The 24985-nt window shown below is 38.4% G+C and overlaps 1 protein-coding gene across 2 annotated transcripts in view; it reads right to left on the bottom strand.

Annotated features, from left to right (window-relative positions):
* TNFSF18 (TNF superfamily member 18) overlaps window positions 1-24985 on the bottom strand; it is a 121646-nt gene that overhangs the window by 45996 nt on the left and 50665 nt on the right. Inside the window, exon 1 of one of the 2 annotated variants that reach the window (XM_089911034.1) lies at window positions 9031-9539. The exons of the other annotated variant lie outside the window; for it this stretch is intronic. The gene's annotated coding sequence lies outside the window, so the exon portion shown is untranslated. Of the gene's footprint in view, window positions 1-9030; window positions 9540-24985 lie in introns of those variants that run through there. 2 annotated transcript variants of the gene reach the window in all.

Raw genomic sequence — 24985 nt, 5'->3', positions numbered from 1 at the left:
GATGCAAGTGCCTCTGCTTGCTCAATTCAGTAAATATTTATTTAAATAAGGAACTGTTCCAAATAAAATCCAGTTCCTTCTTCTGCCCTTAACTAAGATTAGGCTCTGGAATATCCTGTTTAATTATTTTAACCTTCTGAACATATCTTTAAAAAGATGACATGCTTATCTCCAGAAGAATACATTCCAAGCACAAGGAACTATATTCAATATCTTGTAATAACCCATAATGGAAGAGAATGTTAAAAGAACATAAATATTTGTATATATATGTATAACTGAACCACTGTACTGTGAGAGCATTAGATAGACATTGGATTCCTCCAAAATCAGGTCTGCAGTCCCTGCCACGTTCCCCTTATACACTATTTACCATGACTTTATGCTTGTGATAGTGTATGGCATGGCATATTCAGTGAAAAATATTCAGTGTGTCAGAACTCAGGAGCACTACACAGCTGATTTTGCCTACTCTAGATATCACAGTATTCGTTGTTGGAACAAATAAGGCCCAGGTGGCCTGAAGATACATACATAAATGGATGATAGGTAAGAGGAAACAGACAGACATAATACATAAATATGGTTTTAAACTTGGAATTTTATGAAGGCAACAACAGTCTGTGTTAAGATTACTAAACGCCTACTCTGTAAAGAGAATTGTGTAAGCTCTATACATAAATAGATATATACGTACACATATAAATATATATTTACATACATATACATATTTACATATTATATGTACAATAAATTCTAAAAGTTATATGGAGACATATAACTCTCCAGATCATTTTCTCTAAGGAACTAATAACAACTCTAACCAGGGTGGTCTAGGAAACAGTTTGAATTAAAATTATGTTTTTCTTCCACGACTCGGGGATCCTCTTCTATACCCTAAATTCTCTTGTTCCATGCTGTTTTTGCATGTCCATTTTTTGGGAGCCCTTCCCAAATTCTTCATTGTTTGTCTATGTTTTACTGAATCTAGTACAGTCTTTAAGCAACAAGTCTATTGACAAATTTCCATGGAAGCCTTCCTGTTCCAGGCACCTGCCTTACCACTAATCTTTGAGAAAGGCTGTGTGGGGTTGTATGTCCCTGTCTAGCCGGAGTTCTCTCTGCGAGTGGCTTCTTGTTGTCTTGGGGAGGTGTGGGGGGCTGTCCTCTCTGGCCTAACCAGTATTGTGTCAGTATCCCGGCCATGGAAGGAGCATCTTAAACACACTTTGCTGGGAAGGATTACTTCCTGCTTGGAATCTGGACTGAAAATAGATTTTCCGTTATGCAACATGGCATAACACTTCCTAATTAAAACCATCAAACATCCCCGTAGAAGCCGTAATGACAGGGATTTGCTATTAAAGCATATCTTGCCCAGTATCAAATGGATCGCCAGAGAACTATATTTCACCTATCAACCAAATTAAATAAGAGGCTCTTAATATTCCCGAGACTAAGCATCTCCCAAATCTCCTGGATTTCCTTGGGTAGCCCTGGCAGATGCGGATGGGAGAGGTATTTTTCCCTTTATGATTCAACTTGTTTTCCTCATTTGACAAACTACCACACACGAGCTCCACCAGTGGAGAGCAATCAGCACGTTCACTGTATTCGACACCCAACTGTGACATGTGCTCATACAGAAATCTGGGAGACACTCTCTTCTGGTTTTCCATTTTTAGTACTGGTCTTAACCCCATCCAATTTAGATACTCTGGCTCATGGCTAGATTGGTTGGTTTTGGCACTGAGAACCTACATGAGTAAAGAAAGGTTTTGGTTTTTCTATATGAAATGATTCCAAAATATAGCAAAAGAACGTTACCCCCTTGCTCATTTAGGAAATATTACTGACTGCCTTCTATGTACCAAGTATGTAAAGAACTTAAGTACTAATAGAAAAGGGCCAGTCCATATCTTCAAATTTCTTATCACTTTTGGTTTGGTTTGGTTTTTAAAGGGAACTAGGGAAAGAGACAAATATACAAAGCAATATGAGGAGAAGTGTGTAATAGGACAAGAACCAAATACCTGACCTCACTTGGGTTAAGGGGAAGTTTTATAAAGGAGGCAATGACTAGGCTGATATATACGTCTAAAGAGACGTTACCAGGTGAAAAAAACCTCATAATATCCCACTCCCCTAAGCTAATCAATTTGTATAAATTTATTAATATGATATATATTGATAATATATATTTATATATTATGCTATCAGCAAATTATGTATGCTATATATAGTACAATGTATAAATAAATATATATATATATATATATATAGTGTGTGTGTAGTCTTACAGTGTTTTCAGGCACTTTCCTTGGCAATGGAGAAATCAGGAGTATGACAGGACCTCTGATCTTAAGGAATCCATTGTCTGGTAATTGCTGGTTCTCTTACATTTGAGTCTTCTAAACTTGCATTGAAAACATGTTTCAATTTCAAGACAAGTTTCACTTATTTCTCTTTTCTTTTTTTCTTTCTGTATGATTTTATGTAACTTTCCCAATTTCCTAAGTGCGAATTGCCAAGGCATCTGGAGTTGTTCAGGCCAAGATACTTGTCTATCTGGTTTGAGGACTCCAGCCCTGAATGGATGTCTCACTATAAAGAGGAAATCTCAGGCTGGTATGCCAATGGAAAAAATGCTGGATCACAGACAACACTGTGGAATGCTGCTTGATGAAATGGTGCCAGCTGAAGGTAGCAAGCAACATCCATTAGCTAAGTAAAGAATAAACAACCCTGAAGAGGAAGCTATGAATATTATGGAAAGATAAGGCCTAACGTGTTTCAGGTCTTTCATCACCCAGCAAGCCTAAGGGAAATCTCTTTGGCTGAAAGTAAGGATATTCTCCACCCAACACATACACGGCCTCTTACATCCTCTCCTGGTCCCTCATCTCATGAATTCCTAGATTTTGTCATGTACCAGCTGCTCTGATGGCAACACCACTGAGTGTTGATTTCAAATGTAAACCATAAAAAAAAGAAGATAGAAAATTATAAAGAGTAAAAACAAGAAAAATATATATTAAAAGCCTATTCTCTTCCAGGCACTGTGTTTAAAGTTTAAACTTTCACATGCATTATTAGGTTTATTTAATCTTCACAACATTAGAAAGTAGCCCTTATTAGTCCCATTTTACAGATGAGAAAATTGAGGTTAAGAGATGTTTAAGAACCAAAGTCACAAAACTACTAAAATTCAAATCCAAATCTGTCTAACTCTAAACCCTATTTTTTCCATTCTGTCTTGATGCATTAATAAGTACCTGAACATGGCTTTAGTAGGCGAAGAATTTTAAAATGAGAAACAATTTACAATGTTAAGGATCCTTATGTGCTCCATTTCTGAATATGATATCTACTAATATATCTTTTGAAGAAAAAGCTCTTACTAGATAGTACTATCTTTTTCAAACAGGCATAATTCTTTGCTTTGTCTTCAATTTCAAATTCTTCCTTTTATTCCTTCTTAATCTCAAAATGACTCAGGTTTCCAGACAGAGCCAGAGTTGAAATCAAATTTTAAATTAGGATAAAGACAGTACTTGCTATTTCCAGTTCCAAAACTATTTCCAGCCAAAAAATTTCCTTAAGCAATTTTTCTTAGCAAAAAAAGAGAAAAAGAAACCCTTTATACTTTAATACTGTATATATAGCAAGCATTTACTTTAAATTTTATCCATATTAATTTAAGGAAGAGAGTAATAGTAAAATTTGTGGGCAAATACAGAGTCAGAGGGAGTATTAATTAAAAGAGAAATTTAGAGCCAAGTAGAATTGTGGGAACCCAATGGACGGGTTAGTTGTGGCAGTTTAAACATAGAAGAAAACAGAGGTCCCAGAAGGCTTAAAGGGAAGATAGGACAGTAACTGTGGTAAAGATGACAGATGATTTCAACAATCATTAGTCATTCGTGAATATGCTGAAAACACAAAGACTGGTGTGAAGATTCTTCTGATAGTAACAATGTTGACAGCAATCACAGCATCAACAACAGCTAACCTTGTTTGAGCACCTTCTGTCGTTTAAGTAGGAGTTGATCAGCCCAGAATAAAGACTTGACCATGCTGATATGAAGTCAACCAAGCTGTAAGACCTTTTTAGGTTCAGAGAAGGAAATATGCAAATTTACCATCAATTTGTATTTATATGAACACATAAAGTATGCGGTTTGCAAGTGAATGGAGGGACAAGAAAACTTAATGGTATGGACTTTTGAAATGAATGAGCTAAGGAAGGGAGAAATGGTTCCTGGCTTTTCCAAGTCCATCCTGCCTTTGTCTACCTCAGTCTCATATAGTGGCTTGAAGCTCGTGGACATGGGGAGGCAAGAACTTCCCAGCTTATATTGCTCTGCAGTGTTTTGAGGTAGGAGAAAGAGCTTTAGGAAAGCACCTAAATTTTCCCATTATTACTCTCATCCTTAAATTAATATGAAGGATAAAATTTTAAATAAATGCACACACATATTATAGTTCTATTCATTTCCAATCACATAATAAAGTAGCCAGATTTCTTAAGTATTTATTTAGTTGCTTATTTCACACACAAAGAAAATGGCAGAATATTTGGACACTTCTGAATCTAAAGTTGAAACCAAGCAGAACCCTGTGCACACCCGCAACCCCCCCGCCCCTCCCCTCTATGTCCCCTGCCTTTTGTTTGTAGAAAAGTTGAAATCTCCCAGGCCTCCCTGAGTCACAAATGAGCAGGCTCAGGCAGTTAATGATTAGGACAATAGAGTTGTAACATGGAGGAGCCAATTTCGACTCCATGTTTCATCTGTTTCTTTGACTTTAACCTTCGCTTTTAGTTGCTTTTGTTATTATAATCATACATAATGGCCTTCCCTCTGGGGAACCCTACCCACCTGTGGGTAACTGCAAGAAAGAAGAAATTAACACATCCCCTCCCAGAGGATGGCAATTCCAGGAGATGTTTTGCAAGACTGATGGCCCTTTTTACTTTTCTTCCCCGCCTCTCCCTCTCTATTGTGCCTTTTTTACTTTACTTCCTTCTCTGATTCTATAAAAAACTGACCCCAATAAGATGTTTTTTGGGGGACCCTAATCCGCCATCTTCTTGGTCTGCCGGCTTTCCGAATAAAGTCGTATTCCTTGCCTCAACACCTCATCTGCCAATTTATTGGCCTGTCGTGAGGAGAGCAGAGTGAGCTTGGACTCAGAGTCACAGACTCTTTCAGTGCCTGATGCACATTCCTGAGTTGTTTTACAGATACTATAACTGCCACCAGAGGAAAAAGCTAACTGCACGTTAACCAGACATAAACTGCTCCATCTTGAGCAGTACTGAATCTATGGCTAGCACAGTTCCAAGAACTGGCCTCAAGAGAATGGGATTAACACTATTGCTCATAATAATCTATAGCTTTGTGGGCATCAAAATAATTGTAGCTTGCTTTGCCCATATATGTAAACAGGCAACTAAAACTGTCAACAAAGAGATGCTACAAACACATGTCTACTTCTTCCACTCTAAGAATACAAAGCCCTATGTCAGCATGAAGAAGTTACAGAAGACAGACCTTTGCCCATAATTCCACAGAAATGGAATGATGTCTGACAGTGGGGATTTGTAAGCAGCTTTTTGCAGGAAAGAGCCCTTTGCAGGAAAGAGCTCTCTGCAGGAGATCCCTTTTGTCTTGACACTTTAGCAAAGCTATATTTTAACTAACCTCTGACCTAAGCACATCTTTCAGATCTTTTGATCACACAAAGCCTTGTCTAACCTGTTGGTTCTTTCCTTAGATCAAAGAAACAGAAGTGAAGAATAAGTAATTAACAGATGACGAGATCTTTTCTCCAGCTTCCCATTCAGTAATCTCATGAACAAACTGTGTGAACAAGATAGCATCTATAGAAAGATCACAAGGAGTCAACAGGCCTGCACCCAGTGGGAGATGGTGATGAATCTGACCCTCTATCTCAATGATTAACTGAGATTACTTCCCCTTTTTCCCTTTAAAAACTTTCATGGCCAAACAGAATCTTCAGAGCTGGTCCTAGGACATGAGTCCACCTTCTCCTCAGATTGCTGGCCTTCTGATTAAAACAACCTCTCCATTCCTACCAGCACTTGTCTCGTAAGTATTGACTTTTGAGCAGCAAGCACCAGACCTGAGTTTGGTAACAAAATGTGAGTGTACAGATGGTATCATTGGGATGTTCTTTTGTCATCTTGTAATCCTAGAATGTAAAAGCTGGAAAGGATTACTTTAACTCCCTCAATTTTCCATTGAGGGAACTGTGGACACAGAGAGAGCCTACTTAAGACTCTTGATGAACTACTACTATTTCTCAGAGTACTTAGATACCTAGTTAGAAAATATTGAAGTGCTATTTCTGGTCCAAGATGTTGATATAGGAGGCTTCTGAACTCTCCTCTTCCCACAGACACACAAAATACACAACTACCATGAAACAATTCCCTCTTAAAGAAATTCGAAAACTAGCTAAGCAACTCCTACATATTGGATGAATGAGAAAAAAACCCACATTGAAACTGGTAGGAAAGGCTGAGACACAGTCTCACCATAAACCCCATCCCCAGTATAGCACCATACCATTGGGAGGGAATCCCCAACTCTCAGTTTCTCCATGAGGAGCAAAGGATTTGGACTCCATATCTAGCACCCCAACTTTTAAGACTCCCACCTGAGAAGTGCGCCCCCAAAGTGCCTAGCTCTTAAAGCCAGTGGGGCTTGCACCCATGAGACCCACAAGACTACAGCAAACAAAGAAAATAGTTTTTAACAGGTTCTATTGGACTCTAGTGGCTATCCCCTCTGGGTTTATCAGGAACAGACAAAAAAATGCCCAACTTCTAGTCTTTCCTTTAAAAAGACCTATTTACATACATTAAAAGCTGCTGCCTGAGGACCAGGCCTCTCTTTTAGCACACATCTAGGGGCTAAATGCCATTCTCCCCAGAGACTAGGGAAGCATCGGAGGACTTCCCCACCTTGTCTCTCTAGCTTGCTCCAAATTGTTAATACCTCCCAGAAAGGAGGTTGTACACACATCTTTAGTTTTAGCTGCTGCTACATAAGAGACAAGCCCCTAGATCACCTGGCTCTGATAGCCAACGGGGCTTGCCTGTGAAATTCCCATAGGACTGTAGCAAACAAAGAAACAGTTCTGCTCACAGGGCTCAGCACAGAGTGAGCAAGCAAAAAACAAAAACAAAAAAAACCCATCTCCCAGGCTTCCCCTGAAAAGGGTCTATTTGAATACTTTAAAAGCTGCTGCCTGAGGATCAAGCTTCTAAATAACACACATCTAAGGACTGACAGATTTTCCCTGGAGGCCAGGGAAACCTATTGACATACCCTGCCCTCTCCCTCTTGCTCACACTAAGCCACTAATATCACCCTGGAAGAAGCTTGTACACATGTCTGGTGCCCCAGCTTTGGCAGCTGCCACCCAAGAAATAAGCCTCTGGGTCACTGACTCTCATAGTCAACGGATCTTGCATTCCCAAGTCCCACAGGACCCTATCAAACAAAGAAGCAGTTCTTAGTGGGTATAGGAGCCCCACCCACTCCCGATTCTATATACCACCCCCGATTCTATATACCACCCCAGATTCTATATACCGGGGCCAAACGCAGAAGGAGCAGGCAAAAGTTCCCATCTCCCAGTTTATCCCTGGAAGGGGCTTAACTACATACTTTCCGAGAAGCTGCCTGAAGGTCCAGCTTTCAATCAACCTGAATCTAGGTGCTGATGCAATCCTCCTTTTGGGACACTGACAGGTCTTAGCACACCCTCAATTACAGGGAGGCCCAAAGACAAAGAACATGCCTTGAACAATCAGAAAAGTTTGAGAGATTAGCAAGAGCTCAGGCTGGGCTGATTGACAAGGTTCATCGTACATGAGACCACTCTGTCAAGACTGGGAGAGGTGGCTGTTTTATCTAATGTGCAGAAATCAAAACAGAGAATCAAGGAAAATTAAGAAACAGAGGAATATGTTACAAAAAATAACAAGATAAAATCCAGAAACAGATCTTAATGAAATAGAGACATGATTTACATGATAGAGAGTTCAAAAATAGCAGTCATAAAGAAGCTAACCAAAGCCAGGAGAACAATCCATGAATAAAGTGAAAATTGCAGTAAAGAGAGAGAAAATATTAAAAAGTATCAAAGAGAAATCACACAGTTGAAGAATGAAATAACTGAACTGAAAAATTCTATACAGGGGTAGACTAGTTCAGGTAGAAGAAAGGATTAGTGAAATGAAGATGACACAGTGGAATTCATCCAATCAGAGAAGCAAAATGAAAAAGAATGAAGATAGCTTAAGGGATTAATGATATAACATCACACAGACCAATATACACAGTATAGGGGCCCCAAAAGGAGATGAGGGAAGGAAGGACAGAAAGCTTATTCAAAGGAATAACAGCTAAAAGCTTCACTGATCTGGGGAAAGAAACAAACATACAGATGTCGAAGGCCGAGAGACTTCCAAATACGATGAATTCAAACAGACCCACACTAAGCACATTATAATTAAATCACCAAAAGTTAAAGACAAGGAAAGAAAAGACAAAGACAAAGTTCAAGAAAAAAGACAACTTGTTGAGTATGGATTCTGGGAGAAGGGGAAGATGGCGGGAGAGTAAGACGCAGAGATCACCTTCCTCCCCACAGATACACCAGAAATATATCTACATGTGGAACAACTCCACAACAGCTACTGAACGCTGGCAGAAGACCTCAGACTTCCCAAAAGGCAAGAAACTCCCCACGTACCTGGGTAGGGCAAAAGAAAAAAGAATAAACAGAGACAAAAGAATAGGGACGGGATCTGCACCAGTGGGAGGGCGCCGTGAGGGAGGAAAGGTTTCCACACACTAGGAAGTCCCTTTGCAGGCGGAGACTGCGGGTGGCGGAGGGGGAAGCTTCGGAGCCACAGAGGAGAGCGCGGCCACAGGGGTGCGGAGTGCAAAGCAGAGATTCCAGCACAGAGAATCGGTGCCGGCCAGCACTCACCAGCCTGAGAGGCTTGTCTGCTCACCCGCTGGGGCGGGCGGGGCTGGGAGCTGAGGCTCGGGCTTCGGTCAGAGCGCAGGGAGAGGACTGGGGTTGGCGGCGTGAACACACCCTGCAGGGGGTTAGTGCACCACGGCTAGCCGGGAGGGAGTCCAGGAAAAAGTCTGGAGCTGCCGAAGAGGCAAGAGATTTTTTCTTCCCTTTTTGTTTCCTGGTGCGTGAGGAGAGGGGATTAAGAGCGCTGCTTAAAGGAGCTCCAGAGACGGGCACGAGCCGCAGCTAAAAGCGTGGACCCCAGAGACGGGCATGAGACGCTAAGGCTGCTGCTGCCGCCACTAAGAAGCCTGTGTGCGAGCACAGGTCACTATCCACACCCCCCTTCCGGGGAGTCTGTGCAGCCTGCCAGGGTCCCGGGATCCAGGGACAACTCCCCCAGGAGAACGCACGGGGTGCCTCAGGCTGGTGCAATGTCACGCTGGCCTCTGCCGCTGCAGGCCTGCCCCACACTCCGTGCCCGCCCCGCCCCGCCGCCCCCACCGCCCCCCCCCGCCCCCCCCGCCTGAGTGAGCCAGAGTCCCTGAAGCAACTGCTCCTTTAACCCTGTCCTGTCTGAGCGAAGAACAGATGCCCTCCGGCGACCTACACGTAGAGGCGGGGCCAAATCCAAAGCTGAACCCCGGGAGCTGTGAGAACAAAGAAGAGAAAGGGAAATCTCTCCCAGCACCCTCAGAAGCAGCAGATTAAATCTCCACAATCAACTTGATGTACCCTGCATCTGTGGAATACATGAATAGACAATGAATCATCCCAAATTGAGGAGGTAGACTTTGAGAGCAAGATTTATGACTTTTTCCCCTTTTCCTCTTTTTGTGAGTGTGTATGCTTCTGTGTGAGATTCTGTCTGTATAGCTTTGCTTCCAACACTTGTCCTAGGGTTCTATCCATCCGTTTTTTTTTTTTAATTTTTTTTCTTAATAATTATTTTTTAGTTTAATAACTTTATTATATTTTATCTTACTTTATTTTATTTTACTTTATCTTCTTTCTTTCTTTCTTTTTTCCTTCCTTCCCTCCTTCCTTCCTTCCTCCTTCACTCCTTTCTTTCCCTTTCTTTCTTTCTTTCTTCTACTTATTCTTTCTTTCTACTTTTTCTCCCTTTTATTCTGAGCCATGTAGAGGAAAGGCTCTTGGTGCTCCAGCCAGGAGTCAGTGCTGTGCCTCTGAGGGGGGAGAGCCAACTTCAGGACACTGGTCCACAAGAGACCTCCCAGCTCCACATAATATCAAACGGCAAAAATCTCCCAGAGATCTCCATCTCAACACCAGCACCCAGCTTCACTCAATGACCAGCAAGCTACAGTGCTGGACACCCTATGCCAAACAACTAGCAAGACAGGAACACAACCCCACCCATTAGCAGAGAGGCTGCCTAAAATCATAATAAGTCCACAGACACCCCAAAACACACCAGCAGACGTGGACCTGCCCTCCAGAAAGACAAGATCCAGCCTCATCCACCAGAACACAGGCACTAGTCCCCTCTACCAGGAAGCCTGCACAACCCACTGAACCAACCTTAGCCACTGGGGACAGACACCAAAAGCAACGGGAACTACGAACCTGCAGCCTGCAAAAAGGAGACCCCAAACACAGTAAGATAAGCAAAATGAGAAGACAGAAAAACACACAGCAGATGAAGGAGCAAGATAAAAACCCACCAGGCCTAACAAATGAAGAGGAAATAGGCAGTCTACCTGAAAAATAATTCAGAATAATGATAGTAAAGATGATCCAAAATCTTGGAAACAGAATACAGAAAATGCAAGAAACATTTAACAAGGACCTAGAAAAACTAAAGATGAAACAAACAACGATGAACAACACAATAAATGAAATTAAAAATACTCTAGACAGGATCAATAGCAGAATAACAGAGGCAGAAGAAAAGATAAGTGACCTGGAGGATAAAATAGTGGAAATAACTACTACAGAGCAGAATTAAAAAAAAGAATGAAAAGAACTGAGGACAGTCTCAGAGACCTCTGGGACAATATTAAACACACCAACATTCGAATTATAGGGGTTCCAGAAGAAGAAGAGAAAAAGAAAGGGACTGAGAAAATATTTGAAGCGATTATAGTCGAAAACTTCCCTAATATGGGAAAGGAAATAGTTAATCAAGTCCAGGAAGCACAGAGTCCCATACAGGATAAATCCAAGGAGAAATACGCCAAGACACATATTAATCAAACTGTCAAAAATTAAATACAAAGAAAACATATAAAAAGCAGCTAGGGAAAAACAACAAATAACACACAAGGGAATCTCCATAAGGTTAACAGCTGATCTTTCAGCAGAAACTCTGTAAGCCAGAAGGGATTGGCAGGACATATTTAAAGTGATGAAGATTACTCTACCCAGCAAGAATCTCATTCAGATTTGATGGAGAAATTAAAACCTTTACAGACAAGCTAAAGCTGAGAGACTTCAGCACCACCAAACCAGTTTTACAACAAATGCTAAAGGAACTTCTCTAGGCAAGAAACACAAGAGAAGGAAAAGACCTACAATAACGAACACAAAACAATTAAGAAAATGGTAATAGGAACATACATATCGATAATTACCTTAAATGTAAATGGACTAAATGGTCCCACCAAAAGACACAGATTGGCTGAATGGATACAAAAACAAGACCCATATATATGCTGTCTACAAGAGACCCACTTCAGACCTAGAGACACATACAGACTGAAAGTAAGGGGATGGAAAAAGATATTCCATGCAAATGGAAATCAAAAGAAAGCTGGAGTAGCAATTCTCATATCAGACAAAATAGACTTTCAAATAAAGACTATTAGAAGAGACAAAGAAGGACACTACATAATGATCAAGGGATCGAGCCAAGAAGAAGATATAACAATTGTAAATGTTTATGCACCCAACATAGGAGCACCTCAATACATGAGGCAAATACTAACAGCCATCAAAGGGGAAATCGACAGTAACACATTCATAGTAGAGGACTTTAACACCCCACCTTCACCAATGGAAAGATCATCCAAAATGAAAATAAATAAGGAAGCACAAGCTTGAAATGATACATTAAACAACATGGACTTAAATGATATTTATAGGACATTCCATCCAAAAACAACAGATACACATTTTTCTCAAGTGCTCATGGAACAGTCTCCAGGATAGATCATATCTTGGGTCACAAATCAAGCCTTGGTAAATTTAAGAAAATTGAAGTCGTATCAAGTATCATTTCCGACCACAATGCTATGAGACTAGATATAAATTACAGGAAGAGATCTCTAAAAAATACAAACACATGGAGGCTAAACAATACACTACTTAATAATGAAGTGATCACTGAAGAAATCAAAGAGGAAATAAAAAAATACCTAGGAACAAATGACAATGGAGACACGACGACCCAAAACCTATGGGATGCAGCAAAAGCACTTCTAAGAGGGAAGTTTATAGCAACACAATCCTATGTTAAGAAACAGGAAACATCTCAAATAAACAATGTAACCTTGCACATAAAGCAATTAGAGAAAGAAGAACAAAAAAACCTCAAAGTTAGCAGAAGGAAAGAAATCATAAAAATCACATCAGAAATAAATGAAAAAGAAATGAAGGAAACGATAGCAAAGATCAATAAAACTAAAAGCTGGTTCTTTGACAAGATAAACAAAATTGATAAACCATTAGCCAGACTCATCAAGAAAAAAAAGGGAGAGGACTCAAATCAATAGAATTAGAAATGAAAAAGGAGAAAGTAACAACTGACACTGCAGAAATACAAAAGATCATGAGAGATTACTACAAGCAACTCTATGCCAATAAAATGGACAACCTGGAAGAAATGGACAAATTCTTAGAAATGCACAACCTGCCAAGACTGAATCAGGAAGAAACAGAAAATATGAACAGACCAATCACAAGCACTGAAATTGAAACTGTGATTAAAAATCTTCCAACAAACAAAAGCCCAGGACCAGATGGCTTCACAGGCGAATTCTATCAAACATTTAGAGAAGAGCTAACACCTATACTTCTCAAACTCTTCCAAAATACAGCAGAGGGAAGAACACTCCTAAACTCATTCTATGAAGCGACCATCACCTTGATACCAAAACCAGACAAGGATGTCACAAAGAAAGAAAACTACAGGCCAATATCCCTGGTGAACATAGATGCAAAGATCCTCAACAAAATACTAGCAAACAGAATCCAACAGCACATTAAAAGGATCATACACCATGATCAAGTGGGGTTTATTCCAGGAATGCAAGGATTCTTCAATATATGAAAATCAATCAATGTGATACACCATATTAACAAATTGAAGGAGAAAAACCATATGATCATCTCAATAGATGCAGAGAAAGCTTTCGACAAAATTCAACAGATTTATGATAAAAACCCTGCAGAAAGTAGGCACAGAGGGAACTTACCTCAACATAATAAAGGCCATATATGACAAACCCACAGCCAACATCGTTCTCAATGGTGAAAAACTGAAAGCATTTCCACTAAGATCAGAAACAAGACAAGGTTGCCCACTCTCACCACTCTTATTCAACATAGTTTTGGAAGCTTTAGCCGCAGCAATCAGAGAAAAAAAGGATATAAAAGGAATCCAAATCGGAAAAGAAGATGTAAAGCTGTCACTTTTGCAGATGACGTGATACTATACATACAGAACCCTAAAGATGCTACCAGAAAACTACTAGAGCTAATCAATGAATTTGGTAAAGTAGCAGGATACAAAATTAATGCACAGAAATCTCTGGCTTCCTATACACTAATGATGAAAAATCTGAAAGTGAAATCAAGAAAACACTCCCATTTACCATTGCAACAAAAAGAATAAAATATCTAGGAATAAACCTACCTAAGGAGACAAAAGACCCGTATGCAGAAAACTATAAGACACTGATGAAACAAATCAAAGATGACACAAACAGATGGAGAGATATACCATGTTCTTGGATTGGAAGAATCAACATTGTGAAAATGACTCTACTACCCAAAGCAACCTACAGGTTCAGTGCAATCCCTATCAAACTACCACTGGCATTTTTCACAGAACTAGAACAAAAAATGTCACAATTTGTATGGAAACACAAAAGACCCGGAATAGCCAAAGCAATCTTGAGAACGAAAAACGGAGCTGCAGGAATCAGGCTCCCTGACTTCAGACTATACTACAAAGCTACAGTAATCAAGACAGTATGGTACTGGCACAAAAACAGAAATATAGATCAATGGAACAGGATAGAAAGCCCAGAGATAAGCCCACACACATATGGTCACCTTATCTTTGATAAAGGAGGCAGGAATGTACAGTGGAGAAAGGACAGCCTCTTCAATAAGTGGTGCTGGGAAAACTGGACAGGTACATGTAAAAGTATGAGATTAGATCACACCCTAACACCATACACAAAAATAAGCTCAAAATGGATTAAAGACCTAAATGTAAGGCCAGAAACTATCAAATTCTTAGAGGAAAACATAGGCAGAACACTCTATGACATAAATCACAGCAAGATCCTTTTTGACCCACCTCCTAGAGAAATGTAATTTAAAATAAACAAATGGGACCTAATGAAACTTAAAAGCTTTTGCACAGCAAAGGAAACCATAAACAAGACCAAAAAACAACCCTCAGAATGGGAGAAAATATTTGAAAATGAAGCAAATGACAAAAGATTAATCTCCAAAATTTATAAGCAGCTCATGCAGCTCAATAACAAAAAAACAAACAACCCAATCCAAAAATGGGCAGAAGACCTAAATGGACATTTCTCCGAAGAAGATATACAGACTGCCAACAAACACATGAAAGAATGCTCAACATCATTAATCATTAGAGAAATGCAAATCAAAACTACAATGAGATATCATCTCACACCAGTGAGGATGGCTATCATCAAAAAATCTAGAAACAATAAATGCTGGAGAGGGTGTGGAGAAAAGGGAACACTCTTGCACTGCTAGTGGGAATGTGAATTGGTACAGCCACTATGGAGAACAGTATGGAGGTCCCTTAAAATACTACAAATAGAACTACCATATGACCCAGCAATCCCACTACTGGGCATATACCTGAGAAAAGCATAATTCAAAATGAGTCATGTACCACAATGTTCATTGCAGCTCTATTTACAATAGCCCAGAGAAGGAAACAACCTAAGTGTCCATCATCGGATGAATGGATAAAGAAGATGTGGCACATATATACAATGAAATATTACTCAGCCATAAAAAGAAACGAAATTGAGCTAGTTGTAATAGGTGGATAGACCTAGAGTCTGTCATACAGAGTGAAGTCAGTCAGAAAGAGAAAGACAAATATCGTATGCTAACACATATATATACAATTTAAGAAAAAATAATGTCATGAAGAAGCTAGGGGTAAGACAGGAATAAAGCGACAGACCTACTAGAGAATGGACTTGAGGATATGGGGAGGGGGAAGGGTAAGCTGTAACAAAGTGAGAGAGTGGCATGGACATATATACACTACCAAACGTAAAATAGATAGCTAGTGGGAAGCAGCTGCATAGCACAGGGAGATCAGCTCGGTGCTTTGTGACCACCTGGAGGGGTGGGATAGGGAGGGTGGGAGGGAGTGAGACGCCAGTGGAAGAGATATGGGAACATATGTATACGTATAACTCATTCACTCTTTTATAAAGCAGAAACTAACACACCATTGTAAAGCAATTACACTCCAATAAAGATGTAAAATAAATAAACAAATAAAAACAAAAAAACCACAACTTGTCAATCATAATCTCCCAATTCATCCCACCCCTCCTTTCCCCCTTGGTATCCATATATTTGTTCTCTACGTCTGTGTCTCTATTTCTGCTTTGTAAATAAGAGCGTCTATACCAATTTCTTCAGATTCCACATATATGCATTGATATATGATATTTGTTTTTCTCTTTCTGATTTACTGCACTGTGTACGACAGTCTCTAGGTCCATCCATGTCTTTACAAATGACCCAATTTCCTTCCTTTTATGGCTTAGTAATATTCTGTTGTATATATGTACCACATCTTCTTTATCCATTCCTCTGTTGATGAACATTTAGGTTGCTTCCATGTCCTGGCTATTGTAAATAGTGCTGCAACGAACATTGGGGTGCATGTGTCTTTTTGAATTATGGTTTTCTCTGGGTATATGCCCAGCAGTGGGATTGCTGGGTCATATGGTAGTTCTATTTTTAGAGATCAGGATTGACATATATACACTATTTATACTATGTATAAAATAGATAACTAATGAGAACCTACTGTATAGTGCAGCGAACTCTGCTCAGTGCTCAGTGGTGACCTAAATGAGAAGGAAATCCAAGAGAGGATATATGTATATTTATAGCTGATTCACTTAGCTGTACACTATAAACTAACACAATATTGTAAAGCAACTATACGCAATAAAAAATACTATTAATAAGAATTTAATAAAAAAATGTTAAAAAAAAAAAAAAAAGAGTGAAACAACTTATCACATACGAAGGAACCCCCAAAAGACTATCACAAGATTTTTCAGCAGAAACTTTGCAGGCCGGAATGGAGTAGCATGATACATTCAAAGTACTGAAAGAAAGAAAAAAAAAAAGGCAACCAAGTGCTTCCCTGGTGGCGCAGTGGTTGAGGGTCCGCCTGCCAACGCAGGGGACATGGGTTTGTGCCACAGTCTGAGAAGATCCCATATGCTGCGGAGCAGCTGGGCCCTTGAGCCATGGCCACTGAGCCTGCACCTCCAGAGCCTGTGCTCCGCAACAGGAGAGGCCACAACAGTGAGAGGCTCGTGTGCTGCAAAAAAAAAAAAAAAGCCAACCAAGAATACTATACCTGGCAAAACAACCCTTCAGAATTGAATGAGAGATAAAGAGTTTTCTAGACAAGTGCAGCTGAAAGAGTTCATCATCACTAGATTGGTCTTACAAGAAATAGAAAGAGAAAGAGTTCTTTAACCTAAAACAAAGATAACATAGATTCATAACAGGAACATATTAAAGTATAAACTGATTGGTAAATGTAAATATATGGTTAAATTCAAAGTCTTCTGATGTTGTAATAATAGTGGGTATGTCACTTACAACTCTAGTATGAAAGTTGACAAAAGTAGTAAAAATAATTATAATAATTTGTTAAGGAATACACAGTGTAATAGTTGTAAATTGTGACATCAAAAACATAAAATGTTCTGGGCAATTTATAAATGTAGAATTTTTGTATATGTTCAAAGTTGTTGTCGTCCTTAAAAAGACTGTTATAAAATTATCTGTTTTATGGAAGCCCTATTGTTACCGCTAAGTAAAAACCTACAGTAGATACACAAAAGAGAAAAGGAAAGAAATCTAGGCATATCACTTAAGAAAGTCATCAAACCACAAAGGAAGAGAGCAAGAAAGGAATATAGCAACCAGAAAAAAAATTAACAAAATAGGAAGAGCAAATCCATATCTAAAAACAATTACTTTACATGCAAATGGACTAAATTCTCCAGTCAAAACACATAAACTGTGAACTTTCCTGGTGGTGCAGTGGTTAAGAATCCACTTGCCAATGCAGGGGACACGGGTTCGAGCCCTTGTCTGGGAAGATCCCACATGCCATGGAGCAACTAAGCCCGTGTGCCACAACTACTGAGCCTGCACTCTAGAGCCCGCGTGCCACAACTACTGAAGCCCACGTGCCTAGAGCTCATGCTCCACAACAAGGGAAGCCACTGCAGTGCGAAGTCCACGTTCTACAATGAGGAGTATCCCCTGCTCGCTGCAACTAGAGAAAGCCCACACCCAGCAACAAAGACCCAATGCCGCCATAAATAAATAAATAAATAAATGGATTTTTTAAAAAACACATAAACTGACTAAATGGATTAAAAAACAAGATCTACCTATATGGTGCCTACAAGAGACTCATTTCAGCTTTAAGGACACAGACTGAAAATAAAAGGTGGAAAAAGATAGTCCATGCAAATGGAAGCCAAAAGAAAGCAGGGCTAGCTATACTTACATCAGACAAAATAAACTTTAAGCAAAAGACTGCAATAAGAGACAAAAAGACGTTATTATATAACAATAAAGGGCTCAATTCATCAAGAAGAGATAAAGATTTGTAAATATTTATAGGAGCACCTACATATATAAAGCAAATACTAACAGACCTGAAGGAAGAAGTAGACAGTGACAGAAAAATAATAGGGGACTCTAATAACCCACTTTCAGCAATGGATAGATCATCCAGACAGAAAATCAGTTTTAAAAAATGGACTTAAACTACATTTTAGACCAGATAGACTTGACATTTATAGAGCACTTCATCCAGCAGCAGCAGAATATACATTCTTCTCAAGCGCACATGAAACATTCTCAAGGATAGATCATATGGTAGGCCACAAAAAAAGTCCCAATAAATTTAAGAAGACTGACATCATATCAAGTATCTTTTCCAACAGCAATGGTAAGAGACTAGAAATCAATTACAAGAACAAAACTGGAAAATTTACGAATACGTGAAGATTAAACAACATGCTCCTGAAAAAAGATCAGTGGGCCAAACGAGAAATCAAAACAGAAATCAAAAAATAGCTTGAGATAAATGAAAATGGACATACAACATACCAATATCATGGGATGATGCAAAAGCATTTCTAAGAGGTAAATTTATAGTGATAAACACATACATCAAGAAAAAAACAAAGATCTCAATTAACAACCTAATTTTACACCTCAAGAAACAGAAAGAGAAGAACAAATTAAGCCCAAATTAGGCAGGAGGAAGAAATAACAAAGATCAGAGTGAAAATAAATGAAACAGAGATAGAAAAAAATAAACAAAATAGAAAACCTTTAGCTGGACTAACCACGAAAAAAAGAGAGGACTCAAATAAATAAAATTATAAATGAAAAAGGAGACATTACAAGTGATATTACACAAATACAAATAGTCATAAGAGACAACTAGGAAGAATTATACGCCAACAAATTGGACAGCCTAGAAGAAATGAATAAATTTCTAGAATTATACAACCTACCAAGACTGAATCAGGAAGAAACAGAAATTCTAAACAGATCAATTACTAGTAAGGAGATTATTGATTCAAAAAGCTCCCAAAGGAAAGTTCAGGACTAGATGACTTCACTGTTGCATTCTACAAACATTTAAAAAAAGAATTAATACGAATCATTCTCAAGTTCCTTCAAAAAATGGAAGAGAGGAGAACACTTGCATTTTACAAAGCCAGCATTACCCTGATACAAAAACCAGACAATAATCCTATAAGAAAAGAATATTACAGGCCAATATCCATGATGAACATAGATGCAAAAATCCTCCAAAAATATTAGCAAACCAAATTCAACAGTACGTTAAAGGATCACACACCATGATCAAGTGGGATTTATTCCAGGGATGCAAGGAATGTTCAGCATCTGCAAATTAATCAATGTGATATAACTGTGATACACCACATTAACAAAATAAGGGATAAAAATCAACGATCATCTCAATAGATAAAAGTACAAGCATTCGACAAAATTCAACATCCTTTCATGTTAAAAAAAAAAAACCAAAAAACCTCTCAACAAACTGAGTATAGAGGAAATGTACCTCAACACAATAAAGGTCATATATGAGAAGTCCACAGCTAACATTATACTCAACAGTGAAAAGCTGATATTTTTTTCCTCTAAGATCATGAATAAGAAAAGTCTGCCCACTCTCACTACTTTTATTAATATTGTTCTAGTAGTCCTAGCCAGAGCAATTAAGCAAAAAATGGAAATAAAACACATCCAAATTGGAAGAAGTAAAATTGTCTCTATTTGCAGATGACATATGTTATACATAGAAAACCCGAAAGACTCCATCAAAAACACTGTTAGAACGAATTCAGAATATGAATTCAGAAAAGCTGCAGGATAAAAACTTAATATACAAAAATCGGTTGCATTTCTATACACTAACAACAAACTATCAGAAAGACAAATTAAGAAAACAATGCCATTTATAATTGCATCAAAAAGAATAAAATACCTAGGAATATATTTAAGCAACATGAAACTTTTGTATACTGAAATCTATAAGACATTAATGAAAGAAATTGAAGGAAACACAAACCAATGAAAAAAATATTACATGCTCATGGATTAGAAGTATTAATATTGTTAAAATGTCCATCCTACCCAAAGCAATTTACAGATTTAATAATCTCTATCAAAATTCCAATGGCATTTTTCACAGAATTTTTTTAATTCTAAAATTTGTATAGAATGAAAGACCCCAAATAGCCAAAGCAAACTTGAAAAAGAACAAAGCTGGAGGCATTACACTTCCTGACTTCAAACTATATTTTAAAGTTACAGTAATCAAAACAGTACAGTATTGGCATAAAAACAGACCATAGATCAATGGAACAGAACAGAGAACCCAGAAAAAAACTCATGCATATATGATCAATTAGTTTATAACTAAGGAGCCACAAATATACACTGGAAAACGGATAGTCTCTTCATTAAATGGTGTTGGTAAAACTAGGCAGCCACATGCAAAAGAATGAAACTGGATCCCTATATTATGCCATACACAAAAATCAACTGAAAGTGGATTAAAGAACTGAATGTTAAGACCTGAAACCATAAAAATCTTAGAGGAAAACATAGGGAGTAACCTGCGTGACATCAGTCTCAGCAATGATTTTTTTGGATTTGACACCAATAGCACATGCAACAAAAGCAAAAATAAACAAGTGAGACTACATCAAATTTAAGTTTTTGCACAGCAAAGGAAATCATAAACAAAATGAAAATAAAACCTACAGAATAGGAGAAAATATTTAAATCATATATCTGATAAGGGGTTAATATCCAATATATATAAAGAACTCACTTAACAGCAAAACTAAATCTGATTTTAAAATGGACAGAGGAACTGAATAGACATTTTCCCAAAGAAGACATACAAGTGTCCAACAGGTGTATAAACTTCATTCTCAACATCATTAATCATCAAGAAAATGCAAATCAAAACCACAATGAGATATCACCTTACACCTGTTAGAATGGCTATCATCAAAAAGGTAAGAGATAACAAGTGTTGAGAAGGATGGTGAGAAAAGGGAATCTTTTTGCACTGTTTGTAGGAATGTAAATTGGTGCAGCCACTATGAAAAACAATATGGAGTTTCCTGAAAAAATTTAAAATAGAAATATCATATGATCCAGCATTCCTACTTGTGGGTATAAATCAAAAGAAATGAAAACAGAATCTCAAAAATATATCTGCAATCCCATGTGCCTTGCAGCATTATTCACAGCAGCTAAAATATGAAAACAAATATCCATCAAGAAAAGAATGAATAAAGAATCACTGTATATATACAATGGCATATTATTCAGCCATAAAGAAGGATATCATACCTTTTGTGACACGATGGATGAAGCTTGAGGGTATTATGCTAAGTGAATTAAGTCAGAAAAAGACAAATGCCACAAAATATTACTGTGTATGGAATCTTAAAAAAAAGCTGAACTCAAAGGGACTAGAATAGTGGTTACCAGAGGCTGGATGGCAAAGGAAAAGGGAAGATATTGGTCAAAAAGTACAAACTTCCAGTTATAAGGTATAAAAGTTCTGGGGGTCTCATGTACAGCATACCAAATATAGTTAATAATACTATACTATACTCATGAAAGTTGCTCAGAGAGATCTTAAATGTTCTCAACACACACACACACACACACACACACACTCAAAATAGTAATTAGGTGATGTGATTCAGGTGTTAATGCTAAGATGATAATAATTTTGCAATATATGTGTATCAAATCAACATGTTGTACACCGTAAACTTACACAATGCTATATGTCAAATATATCTCAATAAAGTTGAGGGAAAAAAGAAAGTAAATATTGTAATAATATCACCCTAGTGATCGTTAAGTATTAATATATAAAAGGTTTACTGATACAAAATACTGAATGCTAACTTCCCTCAAATTTTCAAAGAAAGTATTTCAGTAGGTACTTTGGAAGTTCTTTTTAAATGGCATAAGATATAGACTTTACCAAAATGTACAAACCCTTAAAAGAAACAATAACTGAATTCCCTTGATAAATATACATTATATAACAGTAGAAATTTTCAAAAATCCAGAAAAATACAATAGTTAAAATCACACATAACCTAGTATAACCACTGTTAACATGTAGATTTTATTACTTTCCTGCCCTTTTTTCTGTATCTACAAAACAAATAAGATCAATAGTCCAAATTTATGAATTTACACACAGAGAAGGATTTATTTTTCCAATAACTAATGCCAAAGTTTGCCCTTTTTGCAATCTCACCCACTTACCCACCACTCCCTACCCCACACACCTATACATGTAAGCTGTGGCAGTTGGGAAAGAGGTAGTATGGATGTTACCTGCTTTCTCTCCATCTCACATTCCCTGTGCCTTGGCCCACCAGTTCAGCATGAAGGCAGAGAGAACACATGCGGAGTTGGAGGGGAGGAGGGGAGACTGCTCAGGCCAGCAGAGGCCATTAGTGGAGATTTGGTATTACTTTGTTGGGCCATGATCCCTTTGGGTTACCCATTAGTGGTTGGGATATATATTAGTTTCCTATTGCTGCCACTATTAATGATCACAAATGTAGCAGTTCAGAACAGCAACCATTTATTATCTCATAGTTCTGTAGGTCAGAAGTCTGAGGTACTCAACTGGGTACTCTGCTTAGGATCTCACAAGGCTGAAATAACACTTCAGCCTTCTTATCCGAAGGCTCTGGGGGAGAATCTGCTCTAGGCTCATTCAGGCAGTTGGCAGAATTCAGTTCCCCTCCATCTTCAAGCCAGCACTGGTGGGTCAAATCCTTCTCGTACTTCAAATTTCTCTGACTCCCCCTTTTCTAACTCCAAACATCAAAAGTTCTATGTTTTTGAGGACCTTTGTGATTACACTGGGCTCACCTGGATAATCCAGGATAACCTCCCTATTTTAAGGTGCATAACCTTCATTACATCTGCAGAGTCCCTTTGGCCATATAAGGAAATGTATTCACAGGCTCTGCTGATTAGCGTGTGGACATCTGTGCATGGTCCTTCAACCTATCATAGGACCAGCTGGCCCTTTGTTGCCTTCTGATGTCAGGGAGTCCTTTGGGGAGCACTGCTGCATCCTTCCTTCACTCCCAATAGGTTATTTCCAGGGGTCTCCCAATGCAGGTTCATCTTTCTCCGCAAGAGTCTTTTGGGTAAATAGCCACTCCCTGCCTGTTACTCCCTCCATGACATGGCCGAGGCTCACTCACGTTAGATCAATGTCATATGTGCCTTATTCTGCGGAGATGAGAGACAGGTGTGGGGCATGAAGAGAAGCCATGCCCTGACACACTAGGTCATTCCTCTAAAAGACTTCTCCACACAGGTGATCTTCTAATATTTGTCCTTACTGCAAATGACCCCTTTCCCCAACTCTAGCCATTTTGTCTATATAGGAAAAGGGATGTTGCTATAACATTGGGTGGAAGGCACCTCTTTGTGAAATCTGCAAAAGGCAGTTTTTGTACTTAGAAGTTTCACGTTAGAACATAACATCCACTTGTGTATTCTTGGCTATGAGCTATCTCTATAGTAATTCCTGTACCAGTCACAAAGAGGTAAGGCATTGCAGGGGAAAGGATGGATGCATTTTTTATATATACAAATTTAGAGTCATACTTTTCATACAGTTACATAACTTGCTTTTTATACTTAGTATAACTGGCATTGCCTTTAAATAATCTACAAAATAATATTTAATGGCTGCATTGCATCCATATTGAATGGATATAGCTATTGTTGGAAATTATTTTTAAATAATTTTTTAAATATTGAGGAATATAAAAAGTAGTATATAATCAAGTGCTTTCACATGGATGCTTTTTCCTCTCTTTGGTGCTAAACAGTGTAAAAAAATTCAACAGGAAGTGTTCAGGTGACCCTACCCACTAAAAGAGTCATTAGGAATTATAGTCTATATCCTCAATATTATTACCTGTGCTCCAAACTGGACATAATGGTTATTCAAGTGTGAGGTGAGGGCTTGTTTAGAATACATGTCTAAGCTCTAACTAGTGTTCTTTTTGATACACTACAAGTTTCTTCAGCTGAGAGACAAACTGCCTAAGGGTTATGTGAGAAGGCTCAGTACTGTTCTGCCACTGAAAGGGTCTAGTCATTACAGGTTACAGTTTTTCCTCTTTGTATTTGAGAAAGGGTTCTTAGTATCTTCTGGTTTCCTGCTCAGGGGAAGCTCTTACTCCAAAATAGGCTATTAACTGTATTAGCTTATGGCAGGAATCTGCTTGCTAGAAGTACCAATAACAGAGAGGCCAGTATTAGACAAAAATCACCCTTCAGTTTTTCCCCTTCTTAATCTTGTGCTAGCCAACTCTTAGCATCCTCTGAAATTCAACCAAGCACTACTTCCTAGAGAAATCATCCCCTGACTTTTTCATCTTAGTTAAGTGCCTCTTCCATTTGTTCCCAAACCTCACCATATTTACCCATATTTTAGCGTTTACCATCCCACAGTATAATGATCTGCTTACTTATACATCTTCTCCATTGGGGTGTAGGACTCTACAGGTGATTTTTTAATCTCTTTACATCCAAAGCCTACCTAAGGTCAGGTTCATAGATAATGCTTAAGGAGCATTGGATGGATTAATGGATGGCTTTACTAACATTAGATCATCACAGAGTAGTACCCATGCTACTGGTACTCGCACAAATTCAGCTCCTAAGGCTTGAATTTATAAGTACCATATTCATCCCACTAATCAACCAATTATCAACAGGGCTAAATCTATGCTGAAATGTTTGCTTCACATTTTGCTTCATCATTTTTTCCCCTAAATATCGTGAC

The sequence above is a fragment of the Delphinapterus leucas genome, chromosome 1, assembly GCF_059928025.1.
Source record: "Delphinapterus leucas isolate spDelLeu-1000000601 "Yukka" chromosome 1, BTC_Dleu_Yukka2, whole genome shotgun sequence".
NCBI classification, from domain to species: domain Eukaryota; kingdom Metazoa; phylum Chordata; class Mammalia; order Artiodactyla; family Monodontidae; genus Delphinapterus; species Delphinapterus leucas.
Note: the sequence above shows the minus strand (reverse complement) of the source record. Positions and strands in the feature narration are given on the sequence as shown.